General features: G+C 39.1%; 7 non-coding genes across 7 annotated transcripts; all 7 read right to left on the minus strand.

Moving 5' to 3' along the window:
• Positions 1-871: 871 nt before the first annotated feature.
• On the minus strand, positions 872-943 carry TRNAD-GUC (transfer RNA aspartic acid (anticodon GUC)). The gene has a single exon. It is a non-coding gene; the product is annotated as a tRNA-Asp (tRNA).
• Positions 944-2,286: 1,343 nt separating this feature from the next.
• Positions 2,287-2,358, minus strand: TRNAD-GUC (transfer RNA aspartic acid (anticodon GUC)). The gene has a single exon. It is a non-coding gene; the product is annotated as a tRNA-Asp (tRNA).
• A 654-nt stretch (positions 2,359-3,012) lies between these two features.
• Positions 3,013-3,084, minus strand: TRNAD-GUC (transfer RNA aspartic acid (anticodon GUC)). The gene has a single exon. It is a non-coding gene; the product is annotated as a tRNA-Asp (tRNA).
• Positions 3,085-5,857: 2,773 nt separating this feature from the next.
• TRNAD-GUC (transfer RNA aspartic acid (anticodon GUC)) lies at positions 5,858-5,929 on the minus strand. The gene has a single exon. It is a non-coding gene; the product is annotated as a tRNA-Asp (tRNA).
• A 1,392-nt stretch (positions 5,930-7,321) lies between these two features.
• TRNAD-GUC (transfer RNA aspartic acid (anticodon GUC)) lies at positions 7,322-7,393 on the minus strand. The gene has a single exon. It is a non-coding gene; the product is annotated as a tRNA-Asp (tRNA).
• A 10,711-nt stretch (positions 7,394-18,104) lies between these two features.
• On the minus strand, positions 18,105-18,176 carry TRNAD-GUC (transfer RNA aspartic acid (anticodon GUC)). The gene has a single exon. It is a non-coding gene; the product is annotated as a tRNA-Asp (tRNA).
• Positions 18,177-18,834: 658 nt separating this feature from the next.
• Positions 18,835-18,906, minus strand: TRNAD-GUC (transfer RNA aspartic acid (anticodon GUC)). Its single transcript has one exon. It is a non-coding gene; the product is annotated as a tRNA-Asp (tRNA).
• Positions 18,907-19,083: the final 177 nt, after the last annotated feature.

Consider the following 19,083-nt stretch of genomic DNA (forward strand, 5'->3'; position numbering starts at 1 on the left):
ATTCTGACTTTTAGTTAACACATCTGTAAGCAATTTGGCCATCACTGAATTCAACGTTTATCTCAATCGTAATAGACAAGGATAATGACAAATATAGTTTACAATGTTATTAAGTACATCATTTTATTTAATTGTGCTAATAAAAGGAATCGTCTCCCCGTCGGGGAATTGAACCTCGGTCTCCCACGTGACAGGCGGGGATACTGACCACTATACTAACGAGGACATATTGGCTTCAGTTCAACAGTGCTCACCTCCATGAGGTTAGGGCATGCCCTCAATCAATTCACAGTATTGTAGTAGGCAGCTTTGCTTCCTTTGGTTAGGAGAAGCAATCTTTTTTCATAAATGATTACAAATCAGAAATTCCTAGCCAAAAATAATCTGCTTTAATAAGAAATGATTGATTAAAATAAATACCTATCTATCGATCTGTCTATCTATCTTTCTATCTATCTATGTATATGTATATATATATATATATATATATATATATATATATATATATACAATCAGCTCACTTTACCATTTGCAGCTTATAACCATTTACCACCAGGGGTCACTACTAACAAAAAGCATCCACTCCACTTCTAAATCCAGCCCCTAGAGTTGAGCAGAAGCATAAGATTCCCCACTGCTTCATTCCATTTTCCATTAGATTACAGATGTAAATTGTTTTTGATGGTATGGTCTGTGCAGATTGAAATATTCAGAGCATATTCTGACTTTTAGTTAACACATCTGTAAGCAATTTGGCCATCACTGAATTCAACGTTTATCTCAATCGTAATAGAGAAGGATAATGACAAATATAGTTTACAATGTTATTAAGTACATCATTTTATTTAATTGTGTGAATAAAAGGAATCGTCTCCCCGTCGGGGAATTGAACCCCGGTCTCCCGCGTGACAGGCGGGGATACTGACCACTATACTAACGAGGACATATTGGCTTCAGTTCAACAGTGCTCACCTCCATGAGGTTAGGGCATGCCCTCAATCAATTCACAGTATTGTAATAGGCAGCTTTGCTTCTTTTGGTTAGGAGAAGCAATCTTTTTTCATAAATGATTACAAATCAGAAATTCCTAGCCAAAAATAATCTGCTTTAATAAGAAATGATTGATTAAAATAAATACCTATTTATTGATCTGTCTATCTATCTTTCTATCTATCTATGTATATGTATATATATATATATATATATATATATATATATACAATCAGCTCACTTTACCATTTGCAGCTTATAACCATTTACCACCAGGGGTCACTACTAACAAAAAGCATCCACTCCACTTCTAAATCCAGCCCCTAGAGTTGAGCAGAAGCATAAGATTCCCCACTGCTTCATTCCATTTTCCATTAGATTACAGATGTAAATTGTTTTTGATGGTATGGTCTGTGCAGATTGAAATATTCAGAGCATATTCTGACTTTTAGTTAACACATCTGTAAGCAATTTGGCCATCACTGAATTCAACGTTTATCTCAATCGTAATAGACAAGGATAATGACAAATATAGTTTACAATGTTATTAAGTACATCATTTTATTTAATTGTGCTAATAAAAGGAATCGTCTCCCCGTCGGGGAATTGAACCTCGGTCTCCCACGTGACAGGCGGGGATACTGACCACTATACTAACGAGGACATATTGGCTTCAGTTCAACAGTGCTCACCTCCATGAGGTTAGGGCATGCCCTCAATGAATTCACAGTATTGTAATAGGCAGCTTTGCTTCTTTTGGTTAGGAGAAGCAATCTTTTTTCATAAATGATTACAAATCAGAAATTCCTAGCCAAAAATAATCTGCTTTAATAAGAAATGATTGATTAAAATAAATACCTATTTATCGATCTGTCTATCTATCTTTCTATCTATCTATGTATATGTATATATATATATATATATATATATATATACAATCAGCTCACTTTACCATTTGCAGCTTATAACCATTTACCACCAGGGGTCACTACTAACAAAAAGCATCCACTCCACTTCTAAATCTAGCCCCTAGAGTTGAGCAGAAGCATAAGATTCCCCACTGCTTCATTCCATTTCCATTAGATTATAGATGTAAATTGTTTTTGATGGTATGGTCTGTGCAGATTGAAATATTCAGAGCATATTCTGACTTTTAGTTAACACATCTGTAAGCAATTTGGCCATCACTGAATTCAACGTTTATCTCAATCGTAATAGACAAGGATAATGACAAATATAGTTTACAATGTTATTAAGTACATCTTTTTATTTAATAGTGTGAATAAAAGGAATCGTCTCCCCGTCGGGGAATTGAACCCCGGTCTCCCGCGTGACAGGCGGGGATACTGACCACTATACTAACGAGGACATATTGGCTTCAGTTCAACAGTGCTCACCTCCATGAGGTTAGGGCATGCCCTCAATCAATTCACAGTATTGTAATAGGCAGCTTTGCTTCTTTTGGTTAGGCGAAGCAATCTTTTTTCATAAATGATTACAAATCAGAAATTCCTAGCCAAAAATAATCTGCTTTAATAAGAAATGATTGATTAAAATAAATACCTATCTATCGATCTGTCTATCTATCTTTCTATCTATCTATGTATATGTATATATATATATATATATATATATATATATATATATATATATATATATACAATCAGCTCACTTTAACATTTGCAGCTTATAACCATTTACCACCAGGGGTCACTACTAACAAAAAGCATCCACTCCACTTCTAAATCCAGCCCCTAGAGTTGAGCAGAAGCATAAGATTCCCCACTGCTTCATTCCATTTTCCATTAGATTACAGATGTAAATTGTTTTTGATGGTATGGTCTGTGCAGATTGAAATATTCAGAGCATATTCTGACTTTTAGTTAACACATCTGTAAGCAATTTGGCCATCACTGAATTCAACGTTTATCTCAATCGTAATAGAGAAGGATAATGACAAATATAGTTTACAATGTTATTAAGTACATCATTTTATTTAATTGTGTGAATAAAAGGAATCGTCTCCCCGTCGGGGAATTGAACCCCGGTCTCCCGCGTGACAGGCGGGGATACTGACCACTATACTAACGAGGACATATTGGCTTCAGTTCAACAGTGCTCACCTCCATGAGGTTAGGGCATGCCCTCAATCAATTCACAGTATTGTAGTAGGCAGCTTTGCTTCCTTTGGTTAGGAGAAGCAATCTTTTTTCATAAATGATTACAAATCAGAAATTCCTAGCCAAAAATAATCTGCTTTAATAAGAAATGATTGATTAAAATAAATACCTATCTATCGATCTGTCTATCTATCTTTCTATCTATCTATGTATATGTATATATATATATATATATATATATATATATATATATATATATATATACAATCAGCTCACTTTACCATTTGCAGCTTATAACCATTTACCACCAGGGGTCACTACTAACAAAAAGCATCCACTCCACTTCTAAATCCAGCCCCTAGAGTTGAGCAGAAGCATAAGATTCCCCACTGCTTCATTCCATTTTCCATTAGATTACAGATGTAAATTGTTTTTGATGGTATGGTCTGTGCAGATTGAAATATTCAGAGCATATTCTGACTTTTAGTTAACACATCTGTAAGCAATTTGGCCATCACTGAATTCAACGTTTATCTCAATCGTAATAGAGAAGGATAATGACAAATATAGTTTACAATGTTATTAAGTACATCATTTTATTTAATTGTGTGAATAAAAGGAATCGTCTCCCCGTCGGGGAATTGAACCCCGGTCTGCCGCGTGACAGGCGGGGATACTGACCACTATACTAACGAGGACATATTGGCTTCAGTTCAACAGTGCTCACCTCCATGAGGTTAGGGCATGCCCTCAATCAATTCACAGTATTGTAATAGGCAGCTTTGCTTCTTTTGGTTAGGAGAAGCAATCTTTTTTCATAAATGATTACAAATCAGAAATTCCTAGCCAAAAATAATCTGCTTTAATAAGAAATGATTGATTAAAATAAATACCTATTTATCGATCTGTCTATCTATCTTTCTATCTATCTATGTATATGTATATATATATATATATATATATATATATATATATATACAATCAGCTCACTTTACCATTTGCAGCTTATAACCATTTACCACCAGGGGTCACTACTAACAAAAAGCATCCACTCCACTTCTAAATCCAGCCCCTAGAGTTGAGCAGAAGCATAAGATTCCCCACTGCTTCATTCCATTTTCCATTAGATTACAGATGTAAATTGTTTTTGATGGTATGGTCTGTGCAGATTGAAATATTCAGAGCATATTCTGACTTTTAGTTAACACATCTGTAAGCAATTTGGCCATCACTGAATTCAACGTTTATCTCAATCGTAATAGACAAGGATAATGACAAATATAGTTTACAATGTTATTAAGTACATCATTTTATTTAATTGTGTGAATAAAAGGAATCGTCTTCCCGTCGGGGAATTGAACCCCAGTCTCCCGCGTGACAGGCGGGGATACTGACCACTATACTAACGAGGACATATTGGCTTCAGTTCAACAGTGCTCACCTCCATGAGGTTAGGGCATGCCCTCAATCAATTCACAGTATTGTAATAGGCAGCTTTGCTTCCTTTGGTTAGGAGAAGCAATCTTTTTTCATAAATGATTACAAATCAGAAATTCCTAGCCAAAAATAATCTGCTTTAATAAGAAATGATTGATTAAAATAAATACCTATTTATCGATCTGTCTATCTATCTTTCTATCTATCTATGTATATGTATATATATATATATATATATATATACAATCAGCTCACTTTACCATTTGCAGCTTATAACCATTTACCACCAGGGGTCACTACTAACAAAAAGCATCCACTCCACTTCTAAATCTAGCCCCTAGAGTTGAGCAGAAGCATAAGATTCCCCACTGCTTCATTCCATTTTCCATTAGATTATAGATGTAAATTGTTTTTGATGGTATGGTCTGTGCAGATTGAAATATTCAGAGCATATTCTGACTTTTAGTTAACACATCTGTAAGCAATTTGGCCATCACTGAATTCAACGTTTATCTCAATCGTAATAGACAAGGATAATGACAAATATAGTTTACAATGTTATTAAGTACATCATTTCATTTAATTGTGCTAATAAAAGGAATCGTCTCCCCGTCGGGGAATTGAACCTCGGTCTCCCACGTGACAGGCGGGGATACTGACCACTATACTAACGAGGACATATTGGCTTCAGTTCAACAGTGCTCACCTCCATGAGGTTAGGGCATGCCCTCAATCAATTCACAGTATTGTAATAGGCAGCTTTGCTTCTTTTGGTTAGGAGAAGCAATCTTTTTTCATAAATGATTACAAATCAGAAATTCCTAGCCAAAAATAATCTGCTTTAATAAGAAATGATTGATTAAAATAAATACCTATTTATCGATCTGTCTATCTATCTTTCTATCTATCTATGTATATGTATATATATATATATATATATATATATATACAATCAGCTCACTTTACCATTTGCAGCTTATAACCATTTACCACCAGGGGTCACTACTAACAAAAAGCATCCACTCCACTTCTAAATCTAGCCCCTAGAGTTGAGCAGAAGCATAAGATTCCCCACTGCTTCATTCCATTTCCATTAGATTATAGATGTAAATTGTTTTTGATGGTATGGTCTGTGCAGATTGAAATATTCAGAGCATATTCTGACTTTTAGTTAACACATCTGTAAGCAATTTGGCCATCACTGAATTCAACGTTTATCTCAATCGTAATAGACAAGGATAATGACAAATATAGTTTACAATGTTATTAAGTACATCTTTTTATTTAATAGTGTGAATAAAAGGAATCGTCTCCCCGTCGGGGAATTGAACCCCGGTCTCCCGCGTGACAGGCGGGGATACTGACCACTATACTAACGAGGACATATTGGCTTCAGTTCAACAGTGCTCACCTCCATGAGGTTAGGGCATGCCCTCAATCAATTCACAGTATTGTAATGGGCAGCTTTGCTTCTTTTGGTTAGGCGAAGCAATCTTTTTTCATAAATGATTACAAATCAGAAATTCCTAGCCAAAAATAATCTGCTTTAATAAGAAATGATTGATTAAAATAAATACCTATCTATCGATCTGTCTATCTATCTTTCTATCTATCTATGTATATGTATATATATATATATATATATATATATATATATATATATATATATATATATATATATACAATCAGCTCACTTTAACATTTGCAGCTTATAACCATTTACCACCAGGGGTCACTACTAACAAAAAGCATCCACTCCACTTCTAAATCCAGCCCCTAGAGTTGAGCAGAAGCATAAGATTCCCCACTGCTTCATTCCATTTTCCATTAGATTACAGATGTAAATTGTTTTTGATGGTATGGTCTGTGCAGATTGAAATATTCAGAGCATATTCTGACTTTTAGTTAACACATCTGTAAGCAATTTGGCCATCACTGAATTCAACGTTTATCTCAATCGTAATAGAGAAGGATAATGACAAATATAGTTTACAATGTTATTAAGTACATCATTTTATTTAATTGTGTGAATAAAAGGAATCGTCTCCCCGTCGGGGAATTGAACCCCGGTCTCCCGCGTGACAGGCGGAGATACTGACCACTATACTAACGAGGACATATTGGCTTCAGTTCAACAGTGCTCACCTCCATGAGGTTAGGGCATGCCCTCAATCAATTCACAGTATTGTAATAGGCAGCTTTGCTTCCTTTGGTTAGGAGAAGCAATCTTTTTTCATAAATGATTACAAATCAGAAATTCCTAGCCAAAAATAATCTGCTTTAATAAGAAATGATTGATTAAAATAAATACCTATCTATCGATCTGTCTATCTATCTTTCTATCTATCTATGTATATGTATATATATATATATATATATATATATATATATATATATATATATATATATATACAATCAGCTCACTTTACCAATTGCAGCTTATAACCATTTACCACCAGGGGTCACTACTAACAAAAAGCATCCACTCCACTTCTAAATCCAGCCCCTAGAGTTGAGCAGAAGCATAAGATTCCCCACTGCTTCATTCCATTTTCCATTAGATTACAGATGTAAATTGTTTTTGATGGTATGGTCTGTGCAGATTGAAATATTCAGAGCATATTCTGACTTTTAGTTAACACATCTGTAAGCAATTTGGCCATCACTGAATTCAACGTTTATCTCAATCGTAATAGAGAAGGATAATGACAAATATAGTTTACAATGTTATTAAGTACATCATTTTATTTAATTGTGTGAATAAAAGGAATCGTCTCCCCGTCGGGGAATTGAACCCCGGTCTCCCGCGTGACAGGCGGGGATACTGACCACTATACTAACGAGGACATATTGGCTTCAGTTCAACAGTGCTCACCTCCATGAGGTTAGGGCATGCCCTCAATCAATTCACAGTATTGTAATAGGCAGCTTTGCTTCTTTTGGTTAGGAGAAGCAATCTTTTTTCATAAATGATTACAAATCAGAAATTCCTAGCCAAAAATAATCTGCTTTAATAAGAAATGATTGATTAAAATAAATACCTATTTATCGATCTGTCTATCTATCTTTCTATCTATCTATGTATATGTATATATATATATATATATATATATATACAATCAGCTCACTTTACCATTTGCAGCTTATAACCATTTACCACCAGGGGTCACTACTAACAAAAAGCATCCACTCCACTTCTAAATCCAGCCCCTAGAGTTGAGCAGAAGCATAAGATTCCCCACTGCTTCATTCCATTTTCCATTAGATTACAGATGTAAATTGTTTTTGATGGTATGGTCTGTGCAGATTGAAATATTCAGAGCATATTCTGACTTTTAGTTAACACATCTGTAAGCAATTTGGCCATCACTGAATTCAACGTTTATCTCAATCGTAATAGACAAGGATAATGACAAATATAGTTTACAATGTTATTAAGTACATCATTTTATTTAATTGTGTGAATAAAAGGAATCGTCTCCCCGTCGGGGAATTGAACCCCAGTCTCCCGCGTGACAGGCGGGGATACTGACCACTATACTAACGAGGACATATTGGCTTCAGTTCAACAGTGCTCACCTCCATGAGGTTAGGGCATGCCCTCAATCAATTCACAGTATTGTAATAGGCAGCTTTGCTTCCTTTGGTTAGGAGAAGCAATCTTTTTTCATAAATGATTACAAATCAGAAATTCCTAGCCAAAAATAATCTGCTTTAATAAGAAATGATTGATTAAAATAAATACCTATTTATCGATCTGTCTATCTATCTTTCTATCTATCTATGTATATGTATATATATATTCACTGAAAAAACCATAGGTTTCAGGGGTGTTATAGTTAGCTGGACTTTTCACTTGTACAAAACCATTGAAATTCCCCCGTTATAGTTAGTTCAGCTAACTATAACTCGGGCGCCCGCAATGCACTGCTGATGACGTCACATATTACATCACTCATGACATGGTCAGTGACATCACTCATGACATCACTGATGACATCTCAAATGACATCACTGATGACATCACTGATGACATCATCCAGTGAATGTGTGTTTTTCTGAAAATTAAATATGTTTTATATATGTATATCTCAAGGTCGATGGAAGAATAAATGGGTATATAAGTGTCTAAATGGATGATTTGTTTTTGAAAAATTGATTGTGTAACTGACTGATTAAGTGTATCATAGTGAATACATGGCTTAGTGAGTAATGTTTAAATATGTAAATATCTGTATCAGTCTCTCACTTTGTGTATAAGTGGCTGCATGGGTTGGTGAGTAGCTACATGGGTGTCTATATAGGTTATTAGTTGGTTTTTTGAGTATCAGTCTGAGTGTCTGCATGGTTCGGTGGGGGGTATTACGTAGTGCATAGGTGCATGAATGAGTGACTCACTGTTTGTATGTGTTGAACACAGCATGTGTGCAGGACTGTATGGGTGGATGAGTGTGTGTATGGGTGTGTTAGTGAGTGAATGACTGTCTCAGTAGTGTCTTTATGAGTAACTACATATGTTTTAAACTAGTATATGTGACTATTGGTGTATATATGTGAGTATATGTGATAGTGAGAGATTGAAAGAGTTCCTGTATGAATAAGTATGTGTTTCTATAAGTGATTGTTTAAAAGACTAAGTATGTGTAAGTTTCCGTAGAAGTAAGTATGGTGGTGTGTGTATAACTGTATATGCAAGTAAATGTATGTTTGATTCTTTATTAGCATGAGTGACTATGTGTGTGAGTAACTCTATGGATGAGTGGCATTGTGTAACAGGATGTATAGGTGTATGAGTACATATGATGAGTGAGTACATGTATGAGTGACTGTATAGGACTGTTGGTGAATGAGTGGATGTGTATGTGGATCTTAGAATTACTGAAGAGGTTGTTGTAACTGGTATTGGTATGTCCATTGTTTTGAAAATTTTAGTCTCTATTTTTGAATGTGTGTATCAAAGGTTATATTAGGGTGAGAGGAGGTCTGCCACTCTATCACAAGGATGATGTCATCAGTGATGTCATCAGTGATGTCATTTGAGATGTCATCAGTGATGTCATGAGTGATGTCACTGACCATGTCATGAGTGATGTAATATGTGACGTCATCAGCAGTGCATTGCGGGCGCCCGAGTTATAGTTAGCTGAACTAACTATAACGGGGGAATTTCAATGGTTTTGTACAAGTGAAAAGTCCAGCTAACTATAACACCCCTGAAACCTATGGTTTTTTCAGTGAATTTATGAGGTTTTTTAAATGCTAATTCCTAACTATAACGTGCCTGAAACCTATGGTTTTTTCTGTGAATTTCAAAGGTTTTTTAAATGCTAATTTCTAACTATGCCTACAGAGATAGGACATGTGAAGAAAGAAGAAAAAATGCACAGAAAGAAACAAAAGAAGTGCAGAAAGAAGCAACAGAAGTCCTCAAATACGAAGATAAGTGCAGGAAGAAGGATAACGTGCAGAAAGAACAAAAAGAAGAGCAGAAAGAAGCCTTGTTGCAAAATCATCCTGTACCCTCAACTTTTTCAGACGGATACTGGTGGTAACTGAGCCTGACTAACCAGTCCTAGAGCCAGTGCTATGTTAAAAGACACTTAGAATACAGTGAAAACACCTACATACACTAGGGAACATTATGCGTTGGGTCCCCCTGTGATTAGCATGACCTCCTCTGTAAGCCCCTAGTATATAAGAGGGCATGGGGATTAAAACTACCTCTTAAAACAGGCCACAGGGCGTTTTTGCACACGTTAACTCAGGCCCCGTCCCCTCCCTTCACCACTGTGTAAACACGCCCTGTGTCCATTTTTAGTTGGGAGATTAAGTTCATTTGAATCCTGAGGGTCCCTGGGGTCCAACTAGCCCACTAGGTACCTCCAGTAAGTGCCACAGAGCTGCGTTGCAGAGTGGTGTAAAAAGTGGCACGGCCTGGACCACCTCTCTGCAATGCAGCTCAGTGGCGCTTACTGGAAGCACTTGGTGGGCTAGTTAGCCCCCAGGGGCCCTCAGTATTGAAGGGAAATTATATCCCCAATTTAAAACGTGCCATAGTGCGTGTTTGCACACGTCACCTCAGGCCCCGTCCCCTCCCTTCACCACTGTGTAAACGCGCCCTGTGGCTGTTCTAAGTTGAGAGATTAAGTCCCCTTGAATCCTAAGGGTCCCTAGGGTCAAACTAGACCACTAGGTACCTCCAGTAAGCGCCACAGAGCTGCGTTGCAGAGAGGTGTAAAAAGGGGCTTGGCCTCAGAACACCTGGCTGCAGCGCAGCTCCCTGGCGCAAACTGGAGATACCTGTTGGGGGCGCGTTTGCAGAGTGCTGCACGGAGGGGGCATGGCCCCCTGCACGATGCCAGTCTTTTATTTATTTTAGTTTTTTAAGAAGGGGGGCTGTTTGGTTCCCCTTCTTATTCTAATTTATTGGCCCTGATGACCCCATCCCCCAGGGCCAGTCTCCTAATTATATTTTTTTTACCCCAATCCCCAGGGCCGGCCACTGTTTTTTATTATTTTTAAAAAATATATATTTATAGACACACCTAGGACATGCTGGACAAACCGTACGTACCTATCACCATGACGATTTGCGTGATATTCATTAAAAGGCGACTATGCATGCAATGAATCCACGTGGAATGTATTTACACCACTAGTGAAGCTCTGACATGTCTGATGCCCTACCGTGCCTAATCCCGGTAGACACCCTTGTCGTTTATTTATACAAACTTGGGTAGCTATTGACGGGCACATTTAATACACATGCACACCAAGCCATTCAAAGGGGATTCGACAAAAATTCGACCAAAACTATGCAAGAAACCCCCCTCACGGTTAATAAAACACACATCCACTGCCGGATGTGTAATACTTTTTATTTTACTCTCTGGAAAGGGGACGAACATCACTTGAGAGTCACAGCGCGCTCCTGACAGAGCCCAATGCTGTGTTACACCCACCATTGCCTGCCGTGTGCCACACACCTCTGTGTTGTATTCCACTAGCTAGTGCATATGCTATGACACTCTCTAGCCCATGTGCACTGTAACACCACCCCGTGAATATGTCATGCCACACTTGTCTTCGCACGGGTTATATTGCCCCATCTAACGTGCCTTTCTCGATGCCTATGTTATAACGCACAGTGCTATGCCATACATATTACAATCTGGGATCCATATCTTTGTCACAGTGCATATGCAACCTTACACTCCCCAGCACATATTTTATATTACAACTTTAGAGACTAGTTAGGTTACACAACACTGCCCTGTGCATATTACACTCCAAGGCGCATATCGCATAGCACGCGCTAGTGCCTGTGCTATCTCGCGCTCTCCAATGAATCTGTCATTGCGCACAATGTATTGCATATTATATTTCACGCCCGGTTCATCTTATATCACACTTTTTGGTGCATAGTTTATACCATACACTATATCTAGTTTTCATTTTCAATCGTGCTCTCAGGACTATGTTCTATATAACACTGTGTTCACCTACCCTTTTCACGGGCATTACATTTTGCGATAGGGGGTGGAGGGTCAGGGGGTGTTTCTGCCAAGTGAGCCCGGAGTCACAGTCACAAACGTCCTCTTCTTCCTGAATAAAAAATAGATTATGCTGCATACTTGTTCATATTTTAAGTAGTTCGCACAGACACATTGTTTTAAAAACAATAAAGTTCCTAATACCCGCCTTCTCTGAACAGTTAGCTTGCTGCCCCATCCACTTCCTCCCTATCCTCTGTTGTGTGAATCCATGGACTAGCCTCCTCCCTCCTGCCATGCATGGTCTGATGTGCTGCCACTGCCCTCAGTATGATGCACCAGTCCACTCCTCCTGCCCTCCATTGCCCAATTCTATGCCCCATCATTGACCTCCTGCTTAAACTCTGTGCTTAGCTTGCTGCCCCTATTCTCCTTCCCCCTGCCCTCCGATGTCTTTGTGCATGCCCCTGCTCCATCCTTTTTGCCCACCATGTCCCATGGACCTGCCACTCCTATCTACTCTGAGTGTTCTGTTGAGCTGCCACTCCCCTCCCACCTGCCTAGCATTGTCAGATGACTGTAACCTGTCCCTGTCACCTCCACCCTGCCTGTCCACATGCCATGCCCCTATCCTCTTCCTCCTGTCCTACATGGTCCATTGTACTGCCACACCCTTCTGCCCTCCCTGGTCTGTTGTGCTGCAGCTGCTCCTCCTGCCTGCCCCGTGTGGTCTGTTGTGAGGTCCCTTCCCCTGAACTTTCTTGTCTGTGCACAGGTCCTGACCCTCCCTTCTATCCTCCATCGTCCTTTGTGCATGCCCCTCCACCCTCCTTCTTGCCCATCATAGCCATTGTGCTGCCACTAACCCTCCCACTTGCCATGCATGGTCTTCTGTGCTGCCATGGCCCCTCCCACCTTCCCTCCATGGTCTGTGTGTATGCCATCACAGTCTCACTGTTGCTCTTCATGGTGTGTCTTGCTTCTAGTGCCCATCCTGCCTGACCTCCATGGCTATCTTGCTGCTCCTGCCCTGCCCCCTTGCCCCCAGCCCTACTCCCTCCCTCCTGGCTTGTCTGTTCCAATGTAATGCCCCTGATCCGTCCCTCCTGCCCTTTATGGTCTGTTATGCTGCAGCTTTCTCTCCTGTCTGTCCATTATGGTCAGCTAGCTACCATTGCCTCTTGCCCCTCTGTTCTCTGTTGTCCATGTGCATGGTCCTGTCCCCTCCCTCTTGCTTTCTATGGATTGTTGTGCTGCACTCCCGTGTGGTGTATTGTGCTGCTGCAAACCCTGATGCCTGCCCTGCAGGGTCAGTTTGGTGCACCTCTCCATGTCCCTCCTGTCCTCTGTTATCCAAGTCCATGTCCCTATCCCATTTCCTTCCATGATCCAATGTACCATACTTGCGAACATTTTGAACTTGGTAAGAGGGAGATTTTGAAAAAAAACTGGGGTATTGATTTTCCCCTTTGAGTTACATTGAAAAAGAGGATATTGTAGACAGGAGACAGATCAAATAAAGCCCATTTGAGCTTAAAAACATTGGACGTTTCCTGGCTGAATCGGGTCTGTTGGCATGTATGGTTGTACTACCATTGCCTCTTCCTTCTGCCCACAATGGTCTATTACATTGCCACAGGCTTGAAGGAGGGTAGATTTTGTATCACAGGGGGCCCCTGGCCCGTTCTGTCCACACCTGAAGTATGAGACCCTTGTCCTTGCCCTGCCAGCTGCATTTGTAGGCCGTATTAAATTCACCAGCGGGTCCTGTGTTGCTATATAATTATCCTGAGACATCCTTACCACTCAGCCAGTATAAAACCCCTGTGTAGGCCCTTCTGTTCAATATGTAGGCCTCTTTGTTAAATTGACCATAGCTCTGCAATTTTAGTGTATAGCAGTCTGAAGGCAGGTCTGCGAGGCCTTCTGCTCCAAACCAGTAGCCCCCACCCTACCCGAGTGCTCCGTGCTCGGTATCAAAGTTCAACATCCCCCTGAAGCTGTCGACATACAGTAGGCTGCATCCTGGACTGGTACTTGCTTCCTGGGCAGGTTTCCCGCTTTTAAGGAAGTGGCAACCGCAGAGCGTCAAGTTAGGAGAACTGAGGAGATTTTATACATGAATATATTGAATTCCCGTACAATACCCATTATTTTCTGCTTGCTCTATGGAACTTACGATAAGCGATTGGCCTGAGAGACTGACCTTTTCACCCAGTCCATTGTCAGCATTAAGTGGGTAAATGACGAAATGTCTGGTAAAATCTGCAGACGAAGCTTTTGGGTAGCATACGTAGGTAGATGTAGCGTGCAAAGGAGCCCACAAAATGATATAAAAAGGGAGCACCCACAGATATCGACGGACTACCTCGCCGTCTGTATGTAGGTTAACAGGCAGTGCAGGTTTTCCCCAAGAGCTGGGAGCTCTTGTCTTCCTTTGCTTAAAATGTCTTGCTCTGCTTTGCTTGAAGTATCTTATTCTATTTTACCTATATGAAATGTCATGTTATGTTTAACCATTGTTCTCTTTACTTTTGCATTTAAAAGATTTTGTATTGTAATTGCAGGAATGCTTGCTCTAAGAGTAAACGTGAGTGTTCCTAGGTAACATTTTCCTTGGTGTAACTTGTTTCTCATGATGCATTTATAGATGTGTTTTCTCTCTCTCTCTGTCAGTACATTAATTGAGATACAGAGAATATCATGACAGATGTATGATTATCTGGATTCTGTATTTTGTACTTTATGTCTCTATTCTGCGGTTTCTTTGAAGTTGCATCTTCTCATTAAACTGCCATTGTATTCTGCCTCCAATTCCATGTCTCATATGTCTGTTTTCTTCATTTTTGGAGCAAGCGTTCCTAGGCACCCCGGCTCAAATTAAGGTGCCCCTTTTGTCCCTGACTCACTCTCCTGCTCAGTTCTGTGGTGGCTCCCGGGGATCTGGGGACCGCCCCTAGCTTCCTTGACCCGTAATAGATCTTGCCTCCAACAGCCTCTCTTGCAAGTCCTGTATTGTTGGTTTGTTGCCCCTGCCCCCCTTTCCACTGCCCTCCATAGTCTGTTGTGCTTCCACGGCCCTTCCTGCCTGCTCAGTGTGGTTAAATTGTTGCCTTTGCACCCTCCTACCTGCCTTCAATTTTCAGAGTCCGTGCCCCTGGCCTCTGCCTCTCAACAGTATCCTAATGAACAACTAGATTGCTAACATTCTATATTTATTACAAAAGTGTGGAACGCCTGACATCATCTTGATGTAATCAAAACTGTAATACCTAAAGCATTTCCTTTAGAAATTACATATATGAGAGGGTCTAATTGGCATCAAAATTATGGTTAGTGCTCTAAAAGGCTAAAATAAGGACATATTTTCTGAGTTTTCAAATAGCGACAAAGCACTTTTAAATTATTTGTTATCTTTATGTTTTTTTATCCAGTTGACCACTTGATTAAATGTTGCACTTAGGGGAGATGATGTGGTGTTACTTCCAGAACTGCAGACTTTGCAACTGGGGAACCAGGTTGAAGTTTCTGCTTCAGCTCGACATTCTGTGATTCTGGTCAAATCACTTAGTCTCCCCATGTCTACAACCAAAATGAATGTGTTCTTGTGTGATGTAACCAATGCTCATGTAAAGCACTCCAATACCTGACAAGTCTGCACTATATAACACTGCAAAAACACAAAATAATAAGTGTTTTGCACACTTCTGTCATTGGGCTATATTTGGGCTACATCTGGGTGATTTTGGGCTACATTTGGGCTCTTTTGTCTCCGGTGGCCATCTTGGGAGATTTATTTGTTATGAAGTTTCCTAATTTCTTCATGTACTGCAGTCTCCTCAGTAGGAAATGCTTTCAGTTTTTTACTTTGATTCCATCATGAAGTTATTCAGATATGTCACACATTTGCCATAAATTCTGAATGTTAGCACTCTAGTTGCTCATTAGATCATTGTAGTAAAACTACTGCACCATGGAAGTCTGCTCCTGGTATTAAAAGTGCATGTTTCAGTCTGCATGTCAGAATTTTTTTAATGAAATAGAAGAGGATTTGAGAAGTCACTCAAAATGTGCCCTCATTTTCTTTCTTCAGCATTAATCATAATTTCTATGGCAAAATGAACCTCCTCATTGTGTTCCTTTTTAAATTAAATGTTTTAAGTGTTACCAGTTTATTCCAATCAAGATGGCTTCAGGTGTGCCATACTTTTGTCATAATGAAGACAGTAAGCGCTCTAGTTGTTTTTAAGAACATTCTGGGACATTCTGTCATTGGGCTATACTTGGGCTACATCTGGGTGATATTTGGGCTACATTTGGGCTCTTTTGTCTCTGGTGGCCATCTTGGGAGACTTATTTGTTATGAAGTTTCCTAATTTCCTCATTTACTGCAGTCTCCTCAGTAGGAAATACTTTCAGTTTTTTATTTTGATTCCATCAAGAAGGCATTCAGATGTGTCACACATTTGCCATAAATTCAGAATGTTAGCACTCTTTTTGCTCATTAGATCACTGTAGTAAAGCTACTGCTCACCAGGGAAAACTGCTGCTGGTATTGAAAGTGCATGTTTCAGTCTGCATGTCAGAATTTTTTAATGAAATAGAAGAGGATTTGAGAAGTCACTCAAAATGTGCCCTAATTTTTCTTTCTGCAGCACTAATCATACTTTTTATTGAAAAATGAACCCCCTCATTTTGTTCCTTTTTAAATTAAATGTTTTAAGAGTTACCACTTTAATCCAAGCAAGATGGCTTCAGGTGTGCCATACGTTTATCAGAAGTAGGACTGTTAGCGCTCTAGTAGTTCTTTGGAACACTCTGGGAAGCTGCAGTAGAACACAAAGGAATCAACTGACAGTCTCTGCCCTTGTTGGATGTAAATGTTTTACTGAGAATGTCAGACTTCATTCTCACATGACTGAGAAAGATAATGTGAATTTACAGAAAATAAGCTCTCAGTTTAGCCTATAGATCACCTTCCAAACCTCTGTGGTAAAAGCATGAGAAAATATTTTTCTCTCAATCATGATATCCCAGCAGAAGGCTTTTTCACATGGTGAAATCACCTTAGAACATACCACAATTCCTAAAATGAGTATGGTACCATCAACAAATGATTTATAATGTAACTAAAGTCTTAAAACCTTCTATTAACTGCAATGCTTTTTAATGAGGTGCTATCATGTATATTGGTCCCAAGATGGCTGCCAACACTTCTTGGATGAAGTGCTGACAGCCAATCAGATCTCAGGATGAGATGTGTGGTTAGGCTCCGCCCACATATATATATGCTTTTAAATGCTATTTTCTCAGGATCTACTGAACAGATTTACACCAAACCTACAAAAGGCACTTCCTTGACCTGAGGACTACCTCTCTGCCAAATTTCAAGTAATTCTGTTCAGCCGTTCGGGCTGTAGCTGTGTCTAAAGGTCCTATGGAAAAATGCATGGGAAAAACGCGTTTTGGGACCCCCCTTTTATCTCAGCCCCCGCTTGACGAATCCCCCCGAGACTTTCAGGGTAGGAGCGGAGCGTAGCGCCCCACCTATTTTGAAAAATTCGCGAGGATTCGTCAACCGGCGCCAAAGTTATTCAAAATAGAATGTTGCGGATTTCCTATGGAAACGTGGTCCTAACTATAACTATCTACTGGCGACCGCCAGTAGATAATATATATATATATATATATATATATATATACAATCAGCTCACTTTAACATTTGCAGCTTATAACCATTTACCACCAGGGGTCACTACTAACAAAAAGCATCCACTCCACTTCTAAATCCAGCCCCTAGAGTTGAGCAGAAGCATAAGATTCCCCACTGCTTCATTCCATTTTCCATTAGATTACAGATGTAAATTGTTTTTGATGGTATGGTCTGTGCAGATTGAAATATTCAGAGCATATTCTGACTTTTAGTTAACACATCTGTAAGCAATTTGGCCATCACTGAATTCAACGTTTATCTCAATCGTAATAGAGAAGGATAATGACAAATATAGTTTACAATGTTATTAAGTACATCATTTTATTTAATTGTGTGAATAAAAGGAATCGTCTCCCCGTCGGGGAATTGAACCCCGGTCTCCCGCGTGACAGGCGGGGATACTGACCACTATACTAACGAGGACATATTGGCTTCAGTTCAACAGTGCTCACCTCCATGAGGTTAGGGCATGCCCTCAATCAATTCACAGTATTGTAATGGGCAGCTTTGCTTCTTTTGGTTAGGCGAAGCAATCTTTTTTCATAAATGATTACAAATCAGAAATTCCTAGCCAAAAATAATCTGCTTTAATAAGAAATGATTGATTAAAATAAATACCTATCTATCGATCTGTCTATCTATCTTTCTATCTATCTATGTATATGTATATATATATATATATATATATATATATATATATATATATATATATATATATACAATCAGCTCACTTTAACATTTGCAGCTTATAACCATTTACCACCAGGGGTCACTACTAACAAAAAGCATCCACTCCACTTCTAAATCCAGCCCCTAGAGTTGAGCAGAAGCATAAGATTCCCCACTGCTTCATTCCATTTTCCATTAGATTACAGATGTAAATTGTTTTTGATGGTATGGTCTGTGCAGATTGAAATATTCAGAGCATATTCTGACTTTTAGTTAACACATCTGTAAGCAATTTGGCCATCACTGAATTCAACGTTTATCTCAATCGTAATAGAGAAGGATAATGACAAATATAGTTTACAATGTTATTAAGTACATCATTTTATTTAATTGTGTGAATAAAAGGAATCGTCTCCCCGTCGGGGAATTGAACCCCGGTCTCCCGCGTGACAGGCGGGGATACTGACCACTATACTAACGAGGACATATTGGCTTCAGTTCAACAGTGCTCACCTCCATGAGGTTAGGGCATGCCCTCAATCAATTCACAGTATTGTAATAGGCAGCTTTGCTTCCTTTGGTTAGGAGAAGCAATCTTTTTTCATAAATGATTACAAATCAGAAATTCCTAGCCAAAAATAATCTGCTTTAATAAGAAATG

The sequence above is a fragment of the Triturus cristatus genome, chromosome 4_1 (genome assembly GCF_964204655.1).
Source record: "Triturus cristatus chromosome 4_1, aTriCri1.1, whole genome shotgun sequence".
Classification (NCBI taxonomy): domain Eukaryota; kingdom Metazoa; phylum Chordata; class Amphibia; order Caudata; family Salamandridae; genus Triturus; species Triturus cristatus.